General features: G+C 40.4%; 1 long non-coding RNA gene across 1 annotated transcript in view; it reads right to left on the bottom strand.

The window, feature by feature from the left end:
* Positions 1-579: 579 nt before the first annotated feature.
* The window catches only part of LOC132349653 (uncharacterized), a 189,715-nt gene continuing 170,729 nt past the window's right edge, over positions 580-19,565 (bottom strand). Inside the window, exon 3 of the long non-coding RNA XR_009497715.1 lies at positions 580-737. This is a non-coding gene — a long non-coding RNA (uncharacterized LOC132349653). The remainder of the gene's footprint in view (positions 738-19,565) is intronic.

The following is a 19,565-nucleotide window of genomic DNA, read 5'->3' as shown; positions in this document are numbered from 1 at the left end:
GCCAGTGTGATCATAGCCAAAACAGAAAATAAATTATATCATGTTCTTGCTTGATATTCTATGATGGCTCCTTATCACCAACAGGGCAAAGTCCAAGGACAGGTATGGCCCATTAGTGGACACTGTCAGGGCTCAGCCCAGATCCCCTTGAATCCCTTCTGCTCTTTCTAAGTACCTATCCCTCACACCAGCTTCTACATGCTTTGCTTCTAAGGGCCACACCGTAGAATCTCTCTGGAGGACTGCCCTGCATGAATGGAGCCTTTGTGCCCACTGGTTCAGAGAGTCAGAAGTGTTAGGGCAGCCTATCTACTGACTGAAACAAGAGTAGGGAAACCCAGCTCTCTTGCCTCAAGTAAAGACAAACTTTGAGATGTAACTTACACTCCAGAGCTCCGCTGCAGGATCAAGTTAAGGCTAGGACTTTGCCTGATATCACATTCCTACTTGGTTTACTACTTATCTATATTGTGCATAACAAATCCTCCCCCCCCCCCAAATTAATGGCTTAAAACAACAAATATTTATTATCTCATACAGTATCTGAGGGTCAGGAATCTGGGGGCAGCTTACCTGGCTGCAGTCAGGTAGTCAGCTGGTGCTCAGTTGTCCAATGAAGGTGGAGAGTATGCTTCCAAGATCACTCACATGGCTGTTGGCAGGAGGCCTCAGTTCCTTGCCAGATGGGCCTCTCTGTAGGGCTGCTTACATGACACGGCAGTTATCTTCTCCCAAAGCTAATGATCCAACAGAAGGAGGGAGCTGGTAAGTAAACAAGAGAGCACCCAAAACAGAACCTAATCTCAGAAAGGTCATGCCATCACTTCTGCTAGAAGCTATTGGTCACACAAATCAGTCTTGATACAATGTAGGAGGGGACTGCAAAAAAAGGGTACCAGGTAGTGGGGATCACTGGAGACCATCTTAGATACGGGCTACCACAGGTGGCTTCTTCTCCTTCTCTATCCTGCTCCTCCCATTCTCTTATCAGATTTTCCTAGCATTCCTTCTTAATGAATCACTTCCACCTAAATCCTGGTCTCAGGTACTGCTTCTGTGGCGCCCAGCCTAAGACATCCTGCAAAGTCATCCATGATATCATCCTTGTCTCCTTCTCCAACTTCACCTCTTGCCAACAAATGTTGTGTCCTAAATGCAGCAGCAACATTAGAATGATGCTTGAAATTATCTGTACATGGCATGTGATCTTTCTATGCCCTTCCTCAGAGTCTTAGTCATCTTTTTATCGCTGTCACTTGCTACCATTAGATATTTGTTGAATGAATGAATGAATGAGTTCATACATCTTAAAGTACTCTCTGTCCTTCATTGGCTACTGCAGGATAGGTAGAGGAAAGGATATGAGGCTTTGTTCTGTCACTTTGGGCAAGTTGGAGAATTTCACCATACCCTCCAAACTCTGGGAAAGGGAAATAAGAAAATCCATTCATTTATTCATTCAACAAATATTTATTAAAAGTTTATTGTGTGCCTGTACTTTCCTGAGCACTGGAGAGGTAACAGTGAAACAAAGAGACTAAAAGTTATCTTCAGAGGTTTACATTCTAGAGGAGGAAATAGTAACAGCTAAAAAGAATGGGGGGTTACCATGTCCCAGGCACTGTCATATGGATATAGATACAGATAGATAGATGATAGATAGATAGATAGATGATAGATAGATATCTGTATCTATATATCTCACTTCATTTAATTCTTACACAACACTTAAAGAATCTAACTTTCTTGAATTCTGATACATTAGGTAATTGTCATTATTATTTTAATTTTGTATATAAGAAGAATAATACACAGAGAGTAAATAGTAGACCTGGAGTTCAATCCCAGGTAGTAGTACTAAAGAAAAAATTATGTATGACACATTAAAAACTGTAAGGCAGACTTTTTTCAGGGGACTACTGCAATGAGGGTTTGTAGAGGGGAGAGAGATGGGGTTCAATTCTGAATACAACAAAGATAAGTAGATTTATAGCCAAGGATCAGGGCAGGAGTCAGTGGATGAAAAATTATTTTAAAAAAACTTCAGGGCTAGGGAAATTTTGGCTAAACTGACTTCATAGGATTTTTGCTGAAAAGGCAAAAATGATAAGATAAGATATGAAGAGTGGGGGATGAGGAATTTGATAAGATATCAAGGGTGGGGGATTTTTTCACTAAATTGACCCAGCAGGATTCTTGCTAAAACTGGGCTAAATGGGCCCAGGACAGAGCCCAAGGGCAAGGTCCAATCAGAAAGAGGAATCAGAAATAGCTAGACATGAGTTAGGTCAAAGGGAGAGTCTTTCAGAAGCATTCCAGAACCCATTATTCTTGTCTACTCTGCTCAGTGAGTGGAAGTGAAACTGAGCGGTACCCTGTGGGGCTCCTGGGCACGGGAGCCTTTCTGTTCAGCCTCCATGACCTTCCCTGAGTTCCAAAGGGCAGGTTCAAACAGTTGCTAAGCAGAGGAGGGAGGAGCAGCCAAGAAACAATAGTGCAGCCTTGGGGCAGGGTCCTGGTTCACCTCAAGGGATACACAGAACAATATCTTTGAGCTCTTTACAGAACTAAACCCCCCAACAAGTGGAAGATGTCAGCATTCTTCATTCCAGAAAAGACCACCTGAGGCCAGATTAAAGAAACCAGAGAAGCTCATCAAGAGATTACCTGAGACCAGATTAAAGGAGTGCAGGCCCTTCACACACCCTAATCCTATCAACAACCCCACCCTTGAACCATTGCTATAAAACTCCTCACCAAGCTCCCCTGGGTTGGGACATACAGTTTTTCAGGACATGAGCCCGCTGTGTCTCCACTTTGCCTGGCAAAGCAATAAAGCTATTCTTTTCTTCTTCACCCCAAACTCTGTCTCTGAGATTCAATTTGGTCCCAGTGCACAGAGGCTGAGCTTTCGGCATCAGCAGAGCATGAAAAATGCCTTGACGTGGCAATACTAGTTGCAAACCTGTCTGCCTATCTGGTTTCCCTTGTCCTACAACGTGTCTCCTTCAAAATTCTGAAAACGGAAAATAATGAAACTGTGCTGATATCTAGTTTACCTAGAATAAAACTGTCACTTCGAGCGGGAATCAGCTAAGAGGCAATGCAGTGAAGAGGTTGAAGTGAGAGTCAGGAGTCAGGCTGAGCTAGAACCTGTACTGTAGTGGGGTCCATGTCCTCATCTTTATGATACCATGCTGAGAAATGTGGTTCTAAGATTCTTTCCTCTAGTCCCTAGATAGCAACCTTAATGGTCTAGCTCTTAAGATCCCATCACCTTTACAGCATGTAATCTTGCATTATTTTTATCAGCCTACATACCTCATCTCCCCTGCTTGACAATAAGCCTTGTGTACAATGAATGCTCCCTTGCACACCATGATATGCCATATAAACCATGCCATCCTGGGCGTGTCTTACCATAGGGAATGGGTCTCTATATCCAGGGAATTCCCTTGCGAAGGCTCCTTCAAGATCACAGAGGGAATGAATAAAAGAGTCAAGATTTAGATGCAGGCCTGCCCCATCCCAAGGCTGGCACTTTCAATACACACCCAGTGACTCAGGAAAGAGCAATTGCTTAAATAGAATTCTTCTGCCTCAGCGTATCATTCCTGAAAGCCTACTTCAAATATTTCTCCCTCAGCCACACACACACACTCACTCACAAGTTCAACACATTTACTTTTCAAAACACCCCAGACGGTATACCTCACATTGATATCTATCCTCCTGTGAGCAAGCTAGGTTCCTGAACCAGAGTCTCAGCTTGAAAACACCATGGGGATATACTACAGAGAAGTTAAAAAAACAAAACAAAACAAGATTTTACCAGTATTGATACTTTTTCTTTAGACTCATGGGAATTCATTGCATTGTTCCTAGCATGCCTTTATGTTTTAAACGGCTAAATAATTATTTTTTAAAAAAAAGAACAGGGAGGCATTTTTCCCCATGGATATCAGTTTCATTGAAGATTCATGTAGTTTCAACTTCCCAGTGATACCCTAGTTCCCACAAGTCTGTAAGAGTTGGGGTCCCAGCAGGAAATATAACATGCTCAGAAGGGGTAAATGAGGAGAATTTACAGAAGCAACCACGTAGAAAATAGTGGGCAGAGATAAGGGAAATTAATGAGGGTGATGTGGCACCTTAAGACTAGTATTAGTGGAGTTTGGGTCTTTGGAGCACAGGCCACCCATTCTCCTTACTTGGCCCCCACAATAAACCCTTCTATGCTATTTAAAAAAAAAAAAGACTAGTATTAGCAAGAAGCCATTAGCACCTTGAGTGTGAAAGAGTAAGGGGGGGAGCATGTAGGGAGACCTAGTGAGAGCCATGGAGAGACCTCCAGAGAGGAGCCCAACCTCTAACCATCTGTAGCCTGAGCAGGGTGGGGAGGGGTAGATAACTCTCTCATCCCACCTTCCCATCTCTTGCTGGTGCTTCCCATTGGCCTTACACAACCAGGAGGCTGGGTGATGCAGATCCCAGGGCACAGGGCAGGGTGAAGATTGGAGAGAGATCTGGAGAGGCAAAGTGAGACTCTAGCTCAGAAGCCAACCTCTTTTGCCTGGGGCCCAGCTCTTCAGAAGTCAGATGTCAGAAAAGGGACAGTCGAGGCTGAATGCAGAGTATGATATGTCTTCTATTCTGGGTGTGAACAAGCATCCATTTGGTTAAAATAGGAAATCTCCTCTTCAGTAACCAATGGTTGGATTGATACATTAGCTCTGCTTTCCATAAAGGGGAAAAGTCAATCAACAAGGCATAGAAGAGAAAGAAGTGAATCAAATGCTATAATTAGGAAGCATAACCAAAACAGTCATGCATTTAACATCTGAAAATTCAAATATGTTGCAGGGGTGGCCAAAGGGGAAAAGAGAACTTAAGTAATGTAGGAAATTCTGTCCACCACACACTCCATAAGCTAGATTTCATTGTGGAATACTGAATTAAAGTCCTCCGAAAAATCTAGTAACTTAGTAACTTTTGTTTCTGTATATAAAAAATCTTAAATGCTTAATAATGTCCTTAGAAGGTCACAAATAAGTAGCCCTTGATCATACAAAGAAATAAAAATCTAAATAATTATTTGCCATTCAGTCATAAGAACCAAGGGTAGGACTTTAATATTGGATGGGTTTGAACTCCTCTAGAACACTCTTGGTGTTAACTAGTGAACTCTGATCTCAAAACCAGCATAGATTATGTTGTGCTGTAGTAACAGATATTCCCCCAAACTTCAGGGGCTTAAACAATTAAGGGCTTATTTCTCTTTTTCCAGCTTTATTGAGGTATAACTGACAAATAAAAAGTATATATATTTAAGGGGTATAACATGATGATTTAATATACATATACATTGTGAAATGATTACTATAATCAAGTTAAGTAACACATCCATCACTTCACATAATTACCTTGTTTCTGTTTGTTAAGAACACTTAAGATCTACTCTCTTAGCAAATTTCAAGTATACAATACAGTATTGTTAACTATAGTCACCATGCTGTACATTATACACTCAGAAGTTATGTGTCTTATAACTGAAAGTTTGTACCATTTGACCAACATCTCCTTATTTTCCCCCTCCCCCAGCCCCTGGCAACCACCATTCTACTCTCTGGTTCTATGAATTCAATTTTTTTAGACTCCACATATAAGTGAGATCATACAGTATTTGTCTTCTGTGTCTGGTTTATTCCACTGAACATAATGTCTTCCAGGTTCATCCATGTTGTTGCAAATGGCAGTATTTCCTTCTTTTCTCTGACTGGGTAATATTCCATTGTATAAGTATACCACATTTTCTTTTTCTATTCATCCATCAGTGGACACTTAGGGCTTATTTCTCACTCAGTCAGCTGGGGGCTCTTCTCTCTGTCATCTTGTCTTCTCTCTAGGACCCAGGATGATGGAGCTCCCACAATATCAAACATGTCAGGCTGTGGTTATAGAAAGGAGGGTCTCACGATAGTAATCAAATGTTTGCACTAAGAGTGACATATGATTCTACAATTCATATCTCACTGGCCAGAATTGGTCACATGGCTCCACTCAGTGGGGCTAAGAATAGCAGTTGTCATGCATCCAGAAGGTGGAGAGCCAGAAATATTTGATGTTTAGAATTAATGGCTATCATATCAATATAATGCCCTTTCCTGTATCCTGAGAGTGGCAGTTGGGACCAGGGATTCTGAACAGAGTGGAAAGTTGGGATCTTCAGACTATGTGGTCACAGAAAGAATTAAGCAGTTAAGTCACTGAACCTGTGCCCATGTCATTAGGATAGTACCTTTTAGAAGACTGAAAATGTGGCCGGTGGTGTCACTTGTCAGTGTTTCAGTGCTTTAGAGACACAGTTAACATTTTTTTTATCATGAAACCCCATAGAAATGTATGTGACATATATACACATATCTATATACTTCATACATGTACTACTATGCCAACATATTATGTACACTACTAAACGCAGAAAGATTGACGTTTAAAGGATGAGGAAAACAAATATATGCTCTATTATGTTTCCCACCAAATACATCAACTCACACCCTCCCTGGGATATTTGCACCCCACTTTGGAGACCCTCTCCTTTACAGAAGTGAGAGGTTTAAGCTACATTCTTAAGGGTGGGAGACTAACAAGACTAATTTTATGTATGTGTTTACATAAAATTATCTGTAATCCCAGCTATAACCTCAAAGTTATAACTGTTAATATCTTGGTACATTTCCTCTTTCTCTGCACAGCTACCCATATATGGAAGTATTTTTTAAAAAGAAATTATAATGAACAAACTGCTTTGTAATCTCCTTTCCCCACAGAACACACTGTGAACAATATATTGCATATTCTTCTATATCATTTTTATAACTTTTATCACTTACTTTATTTTAGCAGTAATATATGTTCATTGTGGAATCATATTAAATGTGTATAAGCAAAGAGAAAAAAAATTACCCATTTTCCATTATCCAGACATAACCACTTTTAATACTTTGCTGTTGTGGGGATTTTTTGTCCGGTTTCTTTTCAATACACTCAGAGTCTTCCATTAATGGGATCACATTATGCGTCCTTTTCTGTACACTGTTTTATCATTTTGTATGTATTGTATATACTCTTTCGTGTAATGAAATACTCTCCTACAACACAATTGGAAGGACTCTGCATGGCAATGTTTCCAAAACTGATGTTCTCTGAACATTATTCTAAAAGATTCTAATAGGTACATTGAGGAAAATAAATGTTTGGAAAATACTGCCTATTTGAATTGTTATAATGCACATTAGCTATTAAAGTCTCTGAAAATCCTACAGCTAAAGAAAAATATTTAACTTTGTTTAACATGGTGTTTCTAAAATTTATTCAAGCATGACTCACTTTTTCGAGGCACTTCAAATAACATCCTTCAGAGCAGTGCCAATTACTCTATAATTATATTCCAGTTCTGCTTTCTTAAACTTACAAAGTTAAAAAACAAAAAACAACAAAAAACAAACAAACAAAAAAACTTACAAGTTGTCACAATTATTAACCACAAATACCTGCATTGTAATGAATATTCTTGTTCCTATATCTCATGCCCTTCATCTATTTTAATATACGTTTAATAAAGCAGAATTGTCAACTCAAAGCTATGGAGATTTTGGAAGCATGTCTTCTGACAAATCACTTTCCAGAAATGCTGAACTTATTTATACTCCCATTGTGAGGACATAAGAATACCCATTTCCATACAACCATGTCAGCACTGGGCATTATCACTAAAAAAGTAAGTAAATACATACATAATTGGTCTTCCTATTTCCAAAGCAATTAATGTTTATTGTAGAAAAATTTTTAATTAATATAAGAAAAGAGAGAGAGAGATAAATCACCTATAATCCCACAACTCAAAGATAATCACTATCAACATGGGAGGCAATATATAACTATGGGTGTTTTGTTTTAAACAAACCTATAATTATGCAAACTCTGTATCATGCTATTTTACAGTTAACATTATGTCTATAAAATGTTATTTCATTGTTTAAATTTGTAGTTGTTTTAATATCAGCAAAGCCAAGTGGTTTTTCATATGTTTATTATCTCTTGGTTTCTTTTAGATAATGGTTTTTTTAAATTAATTAATTAATTTATTTAGGGCTGCATTGGGTCTTCATTGTTGTGCGCGGGCTTCCTCTAGTTGCGGTGAGCAGGGTCTACTCTTCGTTGTGGTGAGCGGACTTCTCATTGCAGTGGCTTCTGTTGTTGCAGAGCATGGTCTCTAGGCACGCAGGCTCCAGTAGTTGTGGCACGTGGGCTCAGTAGTTGTGGCTCACGGGCTCTAGAGCACAGGCTCAGTAGCTGTGGTGCACGAGCTTAGTTGCTCCATGGCATGTGGGATCTTCCCGGACCAGGGCTTGAACCCGTGTCCCCCGCATTGGCAGGCAGATTCTTAACCACTGTACCACCAGGGAAGTCCATAGATAATTGTTTATTCACATCTTATGCTCATATTTCTGTTGAAGTCTTTGTGTTTTTCTTATTGTTTTTGGGTTGCTGTTTACATATATATTTAGTAACTTTACTATTTTTCATGTATGTTGTAAATATTTTCCCCACATTACTGTTTAGTTTTCAATTTTACATATGCAGCTTTTTCACAAAGAAATTTCTGGCTATTATGAAGTTAAATCTATAAAAGTTCTTTTCTTTAGACATTGATCATGTAAAGATTAGAAATCCCTTCAGTTCTTCAAGACAGTATTATTTTCAGAAAATCTAAATAGACCCATCACTAGTACAGAGATTAAAACAGTAATCAAAAGGTCTCCCCCCAGAAAATTTCAGAACCAGATGGCTTCATGGGTGAATTCTACCAAACATTCAAAGAAGATTTAATACTTATCTTTTGCAAACTATTCCAAAAATTTGAAGAAAAGGGAACACTTCCTAATTCATTTTATAAGGCCAATATCACCCTGATGCCAAAACCAGACAAAGACAACAAGTACAAAAAAAAAAAAAAATTACAGGCCAATATCTCTGATGAACATAGATGAAAAATCCTCAGCAAAGTATTAGCAAACCGAATTCAATGGTATATCAAAATGATACACCATACACCATGATCAAGTTACTCCAAGGATGCAAGGATGATTAAATATCTGGAAATCTATCAATGTGATATACCACATTAACAAAGGAAAAAAATATGATCATCTCAATAGATGCAGAAAAAGCATTTGACAAAATTCAACACCCATTTATGATAAAAACTCTCAATAAAATGGGTATAGAAGGGACGTACCTCAACATAATAAAGGCCATATATGAAAACCCACAGCTAACATCACACTCAATGGTGAAAAATTGAAAGCTATCTCCCTAAGATCAGGAACAAGACAAGTATGCCCACTCTCACCACTCCTATTCCACATAGTATTGGAAGTCCTAGCCAGAGCAATTAGACAAGAAAAAGAAATAAAAGACGTCCAAATAGGAAAGGAAGAAGTAAAACTGTCACTAATTGTAGATGATATGATTTCATATGTAGAAAACTCCAAAGACTGCATCAAAAAAAACTATTAGAAATAATAAGTGAATACAATAAAGTTGCAGTGTACAAAATCAATATATAAAAATCTGTTGCATTTCTATACACTAACTATGAGCTAGCAGAAAGAGAAATTAAGAAAACAATCCATTTACAATCACAAAAAAAGAATAAAATACCTAGGAATAAATTTAACGAAGGAGATAAAAGGCCTGTACACTGAAAGCTATAAGACATTGTTGAAAGAAACTGAAGAAGACACAAATAAATGGAAGGATATTCTGTGCTCATGGATTGTAAGAATCAACATTATCAGAATGTTCTTATTAACTAAAGCAATCTACAGATTCAGTGCAATCCCTATCAAAATCCCAAGGGCATTTTTCACAGAAATAGAACAAAAAAATTCTAAAATGTATATGGAACCATAAAAGATCCTGAATAGCCAAAGCAATCCTGAGGAAAAAGAACAAAGTTGGGGGTATCACACTCCCTGGTTTCAAACTATACTACTAAGCCATAGTAATCAAAATATGATGGTATTGGCAGAAAAACAGATATATAGATCAATGGAACAGAACTGATAGCCCAGAAATAAACCCACACATATATGGACAATTAATTTACTACAAAGGAGCAAAGAACACACCATGGAGAAAAAATAGCCTCTTCAATAAATGGTGTTGGGAAACCTGGACAGACACATGTAAAAAAAAAAAAAGTAGCTAGACCACTATCTCACACCATACACAAAAATTAACACAAAATGGATTAAAGACTTGAATGTAAGACCTGAAACCATAAAGCTCCTACAAGAAAGCACAGGCTGTATGCTCTTTGACATTGGTTTTAGCAATATCTTTCTATGTACGTATCCTCAGGCAAGGGAAATAAAAGTAAAAATAAACAAATGGGATTATATCAAACTAAAAAACTTCTTCACAGCAAAGGAAACCATCAACAAAACAAAAATACAACCTACTGAATAAGAAAAGATATTTGCAAATGATATATCTGATTAAAGGTTAATATCCAAAATATATAAAGAACTCATACAGCTCAACAACAAAAAAACAAACAACCTGACTAAAAAATGGGCAGAGAAGCTGAACAGATATCTTTCCAAAGAAGACATACAGGTGGGCAACATGCCCATGAAAATATGTTCAACATCACTAATTATAGGAACATGCAAATTAAAACCACAGCAAGATATCACCTCACACCTATCAGAATGGCTATTATCAAAGAGACAAGAAATAATAAGTGTTGACAAGGATGTGGAGAAAAGCGGACCCTCCTACACTGTTGGTGGGAATGTAAATTGGTGCAGCTGCTATGGAACACAGTATGGAGATTCCTCGAAAAATTAAGAATAAAACTACCGTATGACCCAGCTATCCTACTTCTGAGTACTTATCCAAAGGATACAAAACTACTCATCCAAAAAGAAATCTGCACCCTCACATTCATCAAGACATTATTCACAATCGCCAAGATATGGGAAAACCTCAACAACATGTAAATGGATAAAGAGGATGCCATATATATACATATATATATATATATATGTATATATACGTATATATATATGTGTATATATATGTATATATATGTGTATATATGTGTGTATATATATATATACAATGAAATACTACTCAGCCATAAGAAAGAGGAAATCTTGCCATTTGTGACAACATGGATGGACCTTGAGGGTATTATGCTAAGTGAAATAAGTCAGATAAAGACAAATACTGCATGATTTCACTCATATATGAAATATAAAAAATCCAATAAACAAACAAAATCAAAATAAATGAACAAACCAAACACGTAGATACATAGAACAGAGTAGCAGTTACCAGATGGGAAGGGGCTGGGGGGAGGGAGAAATGCGTAAAGGGGATCAACTGCATGGTGACGTACAGAAAACAAATTTTTAGTGGCGAGCATGTTGTACCATATACAGAAGTAGAAATACAATGACGTACACATGCAACTTATATAATGTTATAAATCAGTGTAACAGAAATTAATTAATTAATAAAAGTTACCAACTAGAAAAAGATTATATTATTTTCTTCCAGTATTGATGGTTTTACATCTTTGATCCAGCAGGAAAAACAAAAAGCAGGTGCCAGATCCAGGAAGACGGGCTTTATGCATCCTTTAATTTATATTCAAACCTTGCCCACATGATTTAAGTTATCATGCTGTGCACAAACATCTCTCAAATTCCAACCCAGTTCTTTACCTTTTGTGGTCACCAGAATGTTAAAAGTATACCGTGTCTTCCTCCTTATCACCTCTGCAAATCTAAATATACTGCTGACTGTGGCATGTTCTTTTTGCCAGCAAGTTCTGTCCATTTAACTCTATTGATTCAAACTATTTTACTTCTAATAACAAAAGAGTATATACAAAATATTCTCAAGTACATATACCCATTTTAAAAATCTCTCATCAAATATCTTTTCATCTTCCTGTTATTCAGTCTAATACATTTCCTTACTCTGTTGAAACAGATTTGTGCTGATCAACACTACCCATCAAACGGCATCCAATATAATAAAGACAGCGCTTGTACGAAATTTTCAGCAGGGCAAATGGTGAGATCATCTTTAAGCTTTAATGAATTTGACTACATAAAAATTACAAACTTCTGCTAGCAAAAAAAAAAAACAATTAAAATAAATATTTAATATCACTAATAATCAAAAAAGTTTGCACTAAAATAATAATGAGAAACATTTTTCACCTATAACATTAGGAAAGATTAAAGAATGATAACCGCCTGTGTTTGCAAGGGCACAATCAAATATGAGGTTGCCACAGTGGTTGGGCATATAAAAGCTTATACCAAATTTCTGGAAGCCAAGTTGGCAGTACCCATCAAGAGTTTTTAAAGATCATCTGCCTTAGTATTTCTATTTCTAGAAAACTGACCTCAAGAAATAATCAGACGTATGCAAAGCGATTTTTGCACGAGTGTTCATTGCTAAATCATTTGTGATATCAACAACTTTAGTGCACAATTTGGAGTTGGTTAATTACATTTTGATGCATCCACATTCTGGAATACTATGTAGCTATTAAAAATCATGTTGCAAAAGAAAAATTAATGACATGGAAAAATGTGTGCAATATACTGCTGGGTTAGCAATGGTGGTGTGAGAGCAGTGAAAGTGAGGAGCTGATGCCAGGAAAGGCACAAAGTGATAGATGCCTTTAATGAGCTTACCTGGGCCAGTTCAGAGGTAGGCTGGAGGGAACAGCATTATATAAGGAAATGGTTTGGGAGTCTGGAACTATAGGGGTGAGTTGGCTACGGTCAGTGTCCACATAAAAGGGACAGGGACAGAGAGAAGCAAGGGAAACTTCAGTGATCTTTTTCTTAAATTCTCCATCACCTTCTGAAAACTCTTCCTATGGTCAGGACATTTTTCACATTATGAGCATCTCCTCCTCAAGCTAGAAGCCTCCAGAACTAACCTTCCCAGACTCCCTTGCAACTGTGGCACAGTGATGTGACCTGGGATCTGCCAATCATATAAGCCCCGGTGGGATTTTAGATTGGATGAGAGCAATCCGAGGGACAGATACTGCCTGGAAGTCATCCTCTGATGAGAATATCTAGGGATGCTTTGAAGAACAGGAGGCAGCCTCATGATGCGGATGAACTTCACTCCCAGCTGTGTACTCTCCAACCTTGACTCAAGCCTTTTGAAGATTCTGTGAAGGAGCTACCTGATGTCCTATTTTTAAAATTCCTTTTCACTAGCTAAAGTGAGTTCAGTTGTTTGTAATCAAGCACAACTGACTCAGACCCTACTATTGTTGCAGTGCCCACTATGTGCTCAGTTTACTAAATACATTTATCTCATTTAGTCCTCTTCTACCATCCCAGCTCCTCAGTCAGTAAGTGGCAAAGCGGAGAATGTATCCCCAGATCTGCAAGAACCCCAAACCCATTCTCTAACCGTGAGCAAGATTTCACTCCTCTGTAACCCTCTGTGTTCTAACTATAGAATGAGCAGTTTGGGGTAGAAAGATCTCTGAATTTACTTCCATTTAAAGTAAGTATCAATAGATAGTTCTTTGTCCTGGAGGATTTTGCCCCATTGCTACAGGGAATTCAAGAAATCCCTGTTGGGTGTCTGACCTGGTGGCCATCTTTCCACCATCCTAAGAAGAAGCTGGTGAAATGAGATTAATCCAGAGCCTGCCAGTGACCCAGGGGCTTGAACCTCAAGGCCCATCAGTATTGCCCAGCACTGGATACGCTCTGGAGTTACTCTCGATAGCCGTAAACTCACATTCCCAGGAGGCTGTTTCCCACCCTGACAGTCCTCAGGCCACCAGAAGCACTGCTCTCATAAACACTTTTCCAGATAGGCTTCCAAGGGCTTTGACAGAGAAGCTGAAGCAGTGGATTCCAATGAACAAAGTATAGGACTAGCACTGGGGAAACTGGCTGCTTTCCCGGCCGTGTTACTAGCTGGTGGCCCTATACAGGCCATGGGACAGTTCTCATCCTGTTTCCTCCCCTGAAAAATTAAGGACTGTGGTCCAGACAAAATGAGATAATGCTAGTGGAAGTTCTTTGAAAAATGAAAAGCAATGTACAAATGTGAGGGGCTATTATTAATTTAGAGAGGAATTGAAGAATCTAAAACTGTCTTGCATTTGAATCGCGTTTCTTATTTTGCAACATGCTTTTCTCATTTTGTCCTCATAGCCACCATGTGAGAAAGTAGGGCAGTTATTATTATCTCCATTTTATAGATGAGGAAACAGAAGGAAAAGTGGCAGTGCCAGCCCTGGAGGCCAGGCATCCTGATTTCCAAACCCAGATTCATTCTTGAATATTTGCAGGTAATTTTCTCCTATCCACCATGCAGGCGATACAGAATAGACATTAGAGTACACCGGTCAGTAGTGGGGTTGGAAAATTGTCAGCAAGATCTGAACCAACAGAAGGATGTTTGGCCTACATTACTCATTTTGGACTAACAAGTGAGCTTTCTATGAAAAAATGTAGATTTCTGGGGTTTCTCCATTGCAAAGGAAGACAGGTTAAAAAGCAGAATTAGACAAATATTAAATGCTGAAAGAGACCCAGCGTACGTTTTATAGAATGTGCACCCCACGCCTGTCATCTTCTTTCTTCCATCCTAGAACTCAAGAGTCAGCATCAGCAGTGTGACCTGCACAGCCTGTACCAGCATTAGGCTGTCCCTGGAGCCGTCCCACAGAAAATTAATGTCTAAGTAGGAAGCTCAGGTTGCAGACTCACAGGCAAGTTTGATTTTATTATCACCATTGGAACAATTATGAAGAGGACATTTCAGGTGCTTTGGGTTTTACAGAGCACTTCTGCACCCACTGGAGTTTCCAAGTAAGCCTGTAAGGTAGATTGATACCATTCTTAGAAATGACTTAACCAAAGAACGTGCAGCTAAGGAAGTTTTATCATTTGAGTTGTGAGCAAACCCAATTGTCCTCTTACGCAACTGTGGTCATTGGATTCTTGTCCAGCATACTCCCTTGAGGGTTGGCCATTTGATCGGTTTAACCTCACAAATGTGTATAACAGTTCCAAGCCTGAAGAGGCACCATGTGTTTCCATTGTCCTCTTTCACTCATGTGACCTACTCCAAGAAGAGCGTGCCCTAGGAAGTGGCTAATCCAAAAAGAATGAGGAGACACACGGAGGGGCCCTGAACCCAACCTGAATGCTGATGCTCAAAGCATGGAGCCCAAAACAGCAAAGCCAAAGAGCAGCCAAGCCGCGGCCGAGTAAGCGTGAAATCAATGCTGGGTGTTCTAAGCTTCTACACGATTGGATAGTTTGTAATGCAAGATATTGCTGCAAATGGTTGACTGGCACAGTTGCCTTTACTAGAAGAAGTGATTATAAATTATAGGGTCCATGAGGACTAAAAAAAGGATTCTTGATTCTTCATGGGTGGCAGGTAAGAACTTCTTTCTCTACACATAAAGCAAGAAGAGTTCCATTTCTTTATCTTAAAGCAAACTAATTACAGCTCCAAGTTTACAAGTGCTAAAGTGATGACATGACCAATATCACTCAGTCCTAGACTCTCTCCCCACTATATGGTCTCATATAAAATTCCTAAGCATATGTATCACCAGCCAAGTGGAGGAGAGGCCAAGGAGGTCCCCAGTTTTGCCCTTGCTCCTTCACTGCTCTGGAACTCCACCGACATCATTGCTGTTGCAGCCAAGTTCAGAAATCACAGTGGTGAAATGGAAGGGTTCACTTTTTATTGATTGATGTCATCCAAGATTTGACTGGGTCAGGCTAAATGGAAAGTCCTTAGATGCTATTGAGTCTGACCATAAGAATAGCTGGATGATCATATAGTTTAGAAAGTTTACACTGAGTCTCAATGATCTCAGAAATACAAAGACATCTCTAGGTTTCTCCATTCATTCAAGACTTCTTTGATGTCTCTCAAAAATGCTTATATTTGTGCTTGTTTAGGTCCTGCACGTTTCTTGTTAAGTGTATTACTAAGTTATTTACAGAGGTTCCTCATTGCCAAGGATAAATGCCAAGTTCCTCTGCATGCCTAGAAATGGCCTTCATTTTCTGACCCTTACCTACCTTAGTAGGCTAATTTCTCACTCTTCCTGGTGGCCACATTATGTTTCATTCATGGTGAATGACATGAATATGCTATCCCATTTCCTTGCTTTATGCTTTTATAGATACCTTCCTCTTTGCTTAGGGTATTCATCTGGCATCACCCGCTTATACTTTAAGGTCTACTTCTAAAAGCACCTGCTCTTTAGTAAGGCAAGGACTCAGGTGAGGCAAGACATGGAGCCAGGATACAAAATTTAGAGGCACTCAAGGTCATGTCAGTGCCTCCTTAAATTCCGTGCCTAGGGACCTCATTCACCCTATCCTACTCCTGACCCTGCTCTTTGATGTCTTCCCTATTACACTCCACCCCCTCCCCCAAGAACAGCTCCTTTAGGCAAACTCTGTACCTTTCCATGTTACAGCATTTTCCACACTGGACTGCATTTTCTTAGGACAGAGGCCACGCCCTCTCATCTTTGTTGCACTAGCACCATGCCTGGTATAGCATATTTGATGAATAATAATAAAATGATAGCCATTATATATGAGCATTTATTTTGTGCCAGGCATGGTTCTATAATAAGTGTTTCAGTTGAGTTGCAACTAAACCCCTCACAAAGCCCTATATAGATATTATTATCCCAATTTTATAGATGAACAGACTAAAAGAAGTTAAATGCTTTGCCATATCACACAATGTGAAGTGGTAATAGCTGGGATTTGAACCCAGGTCCTTCTGATGCCAGACCCTGTATGCATAATAGAAAAAAAAATATTGACTCATCACTACATTACACTGAATAAGAATCAAGGAGGAAAAGAGCATTTTGGTTATGTTATTCAAGATCTAAGACAATCACTGCAAAGGGCAGTGAGGCTTGTGAGATGGGGTGACTCTTTGGCAAATTGTCCTCCTGGTGAACAAAGTCCTAAAATGCTGACTTCTTTCCCAATCCCCAAAGGCACCAATATTGATGGGAGAGATGATCCTAAGTGCTGGTCCCAATCCAGAAATTTAAAAACAGAAATACCGAGTAGCGTCTTGGATGGCATTGAGCAAGGGCAATTATTGCCCAGAGGAATTTGAACCCTACTGATAATCCAGCCAGAAAATTCTGCCTCATTGGCACTGGATCCCTTGCCAGTCAGAGGTTATAGAGATACTGTGACTCCTCCGTCAGTGCAAATCCATCAGCCCTGAGTGGTGAGCACTGCAGCTGGTGTGTTGCTGTTTCATGTTCTGCAGCATTACTTCCCACACCAGACAGGTACCTTGCACTTCTATGTTCTCTGGTATTCACAGTGTGTAACTAAAAAAACAGGTAGCTATTTCCTAGGCAGAAAAATGTTCTTCACCACTGTACCCAAGGGAAATTGACACCAAACTAGGGGTCCCAAACTCAAATGTTTGTAACAAATGAGTGAACTTGGCCTATTAGGGACTAGGGCAAACTACAGCCCATATGCTGTATTGATCATGTGTTTGTTTGTTTCCCTGTATTTCTGATGCTTTGACATCTTGGGCCTTGCTGACCCTGGAGACACTGCCCCTCCCTGGGCTAGTCAATTCCCAAAGATAGTAAAGGATTTGCCCAATAGCCTTTCATATACAAACCAACCAATCCAGAGCTCATACCTCCAAACCATCTCCTTTATAAGGCTCTTACAGTCTGAACCACTATTCCCCTGCACTAATTACCCCAGGACCGGATACTAGACAACTAGGGACAACTCACATGCCCCAGAGCCCACTGAAAGTATTCATAATGGCCAATCCTATACCTGCTTACCCTGCCTTGCCTTGCCTTTGCCTGCAGATACCATGATAAGGTTCTTGCCCATATTTTCTTCCCACTTCCTCTGCCTCCTGAACAACACGAGTGCTTCCCCATGTGCCCCCTGCCCAGTGGCATGGCAGGGAGTGCGCCCTCACTCCATGCATAGCAAACTATCTTTTCAATGACAATTGTCTCCTAATCAGTTGGCCTCACCGTATCTGAATAATAATAAACCAAACATACATTTTAAAACACATGCCACTAAGAGACCTCCAAGATGGCAGAGGAGTAAGACGTGGAGATCACCTTCCTCCCCACAGATACATCAGAAATACATCTACATGTGTAACAACTCCTACAGAACACCTACTGAACGCTGGCAGAACACCTCAGACTTCCCAAAAGGCAAGAAACTCCCCACATACCTGGGTAGTGCAAAAGAAAAAGGAAAACACAGAGACAAAAGAATAGGGACAGGACCTGCACCTCTGGGAAGGAGCTGTGAAGGAGGAAATGTTTCCACACACTAAGAAGCCCCTTCACTGGCTGAGACGGGGGTGGCGGGGGGAAGCTTCGGAGCCACGGAGGAGAGCGCAGCCACAGGGGTGCGGAGGGCAAAGCGGAGAGATTCCCGCACAGAGGAGCGGTGATGACCAGCACTCACCAGCCCGAGAGGCTTGTCTGCTCCCCCACCGGGGCGGGCGGGGGCTGGGAACTAAGGCTCGGGCTTCGGAGGTCAGATCCCAGGGAGAGGACTGGGGTTGGCTGCGTGAACACAGCCTGAAGGGGCTAGTGTGCCACAGCTAGCCGGAAGGGAGTCCGGGAAACGTCTGGAACTGCCTAAGAGGCAAGAGACCATTGTTACGGGGTGCAGGAGGAGAGGGGATTCAGAGCACCGCCTAAAGGAGCTCCAGAGACGGGCGCAAGCTGCGGCTATCAGCACAGACACCAGAGATGGCCGTGAAACGCTAAGGCTGCTGCTGCCGCCACCAAGAAGCCTGTATGCGAGCACGGGTCACTATCCACATCGCCCCTCCTGGGAACCTGTGCAGCCCGCCACTGCCAGGGTCCTGTGATCCATGGACAACCTGCCTGGGAGAACGCACGGCGCGCCTCAGGCGGGTGCAACGTCACGCCGGCCTCTGCCACCGCAGGCTCGCCCTGTATTCCGTACCCCTCCCTCCCCCCAGCCTGAGTGAGCCAGAGTCCCCGAATCAGCTGCTCCTTTAACTCCGTCCTGTCTGGGCGGGAACAGACACCCTCAGGTGACCTACACACAGAGGCGGGGCCAGATCCAAAGCTGAACCCCGGGAGCTGTGAGAACAAAGAAGAGAAAGGGAAATCTCTCCCAGCAGCCTCAGGAGCAGCAGATTAAATCTCCGCAATCAACTTGATGTACCTGCATCTCTGGAATTCCTGAATAGACAATGAATCATCCCAAAATTGAGGTGGTGGACTTTGGGAGCAACTGTAGACTTGGGGTTTGCTTTCTGCATCTAATTTGTTTCTGGTTTATATTTATGTTAGTTTAGTATTTAGAGTTTATTATCACTGATAGATTTGTTTATTGATTTGGTTGCTCTCTTCCTCCTTGTTTTTTTTTTTACATATAAATATATATATATAT

The sequence above is a fragment of the Balaenoptera ricei genome, chromosome 15 (genome assembly GCF_028023285.1).
Source record: "Balaenoptera ricei isolate mBalRic1 chromosome 15, mBalRic1.hap2, whole genome shotgun sequence".
Classification (NCBI taxonomy): domain Eukaryota; kingdom Metazoa; phylum Chordata; class Mammalia; order Artiodactyla; family Balaenopteridae; genus Balaenoptera; species Balaenoptera ricei.
This window is presented reverse-complemented; position numbering and strand designations above follow the sequence as displayed.